Source organism: Acomys russatus, chromosome 10 (assembly GCF_903995435.1).
Source record: "Acomys russatus chromosome 10, mAcoRus1.1, whole genome shotgun sequence".
Lineage (NCBI taxonomy): Eukaryota > Metazoa > Chordata > Mammalia > Rodentia > Muridae > Acomys > Acomys russatus.
The window spans coordinates 51802872-51804505 of record NC_067146.1 but is presented as its reverse complement, the minus strand read 5'-3'; positions in this window follow the sequence as shown (position 1 = coordinate 51804505).

The window sequence follows — 1634 nt, the reverse complement described above, 5'->3', positions numbered from 1 at the left end:
CTTGGGAGGAAGAGGCTCGTGGATCGATGTGAGTTAGAGGCCAGCCTGGTCTACAAAGCAAGTCCAGAACAGCTACACAGAGAAACCCTGTCTCAAGGAAAAAGAGGGGGGGGGGGGAGGCTAAAAGGAATTCAAGAAAAGAATTCAAGAAAATTCCTTTTTTGTTGTTTTCCTGGGGCTCAAATCCATGGTCATCTAAGTGCAAGTGCTCTCCATCAATCTACATTTCCACCTCACGTTAGGGATTTCAGTGGTGAAAGCATAGAAGCTGATACCACCCCCACATCCCCACTCCTGGCCAATGGTTTCAAATAGGGAAATGGCTGGCTAAAGTCTCAGTCTTGAGAAATGAGTGAAGAGCTAAGCCTGGGCTTCAAAATGTGTTGTTCTAAACCAAATAGAAAAAAACTTGTATGCTGAGTTTTTTTGTTTGTTTGTTTGTTTGTTTGTTTGTTTGTTTTCAGGAAATTAAGGTTAGGAAAAAGAAAAGGGATTTGATTTCCTAGTGCTTTTTTCTTGATAGGTGTAAAAAGTGATTCAAAATAAACATGAGTGTAGAATGGTGTGTGGTGTATGGGCATGCTCCTATCACCCAGGAGGCTAAGACAAGACGCCCATAAGTTACCAGCCAGTCTGAGCTACATAAACATGAGTTCTGGCATTTTCAATTCCATCCTGAGAATCTGTGTAACAGATAAACCTATATTTAGCAAAAATCAAAACTTACCATAAATTCTGCTGCTGTCTCAGAAAATACATCTCAACTGATTTTCTTACTGATCTTTATTATTCATTCTATTCTCTTATTAAAGGGTTTCATGGGGTGGGTAAGATAGATCAGTGGGTAAAGGTACCTATGACCTGAGTATTGGAAACAAAAGATATATCCCACACCTGGCAAGAAAGATAACAGCAGCCATAAAAATTGGTATTTTAGAATTCAATAATTACAATCATAGCAGCTGACTTAGTGAATTTGAGGCTCTGGCACATTCAAGTAAATGTGCAGATTTATAAGCAGGGGTGGGGAGTGTTTGAGACAGGGTTTCTCTGTGTGGCCCTGTCTGTCTGAAGCTCATTCTGTGGCCTCAAATTTAGAGATCCGCCTGCCTCTGCTTCCCAGAGTGCTGGGATTAAATGCTTGTGCCACCACTGCCCTATTGGTTTATAGGCCTTCTTTAAAGCAAATAGAAGAATTTTGGTTGAATGAAAGTCTTGGTATGTAAGCAGGGTATGTGCCCTCCATTAGCATGCCCAGCCCTCTTTCCTTCATCCCTCATCTGTATCTCCATCTGTTTGTTTGTTTTTAGGTAGTTTTGACATTGCAAGGCCATACTTTGTGGCTGATGTTGTTTGTTCTGTTTGTTGATACTAGTGAAGGATGGTGTTGTAGAACGCTTTGAACTACTTGGGGGGGGGGAGGTGCTTATATAAGAACAGGGTACTTATCAAGCATAATGCATAGTCCTTATCCAGTTATATAATTGCCTTTTTGTTGTTGTTGGGATTTGGGGGGGGGGTGGTTCTGGGTTTTTTGTTTGTTTGGTTTTTGGTTTTTCAAGACAGGGCTTTCTCTGTGTGGCCCTCGTTGTCCTGAACTTGCTTTGTAGACCAGGCTGGCCTTGAACTCAGAG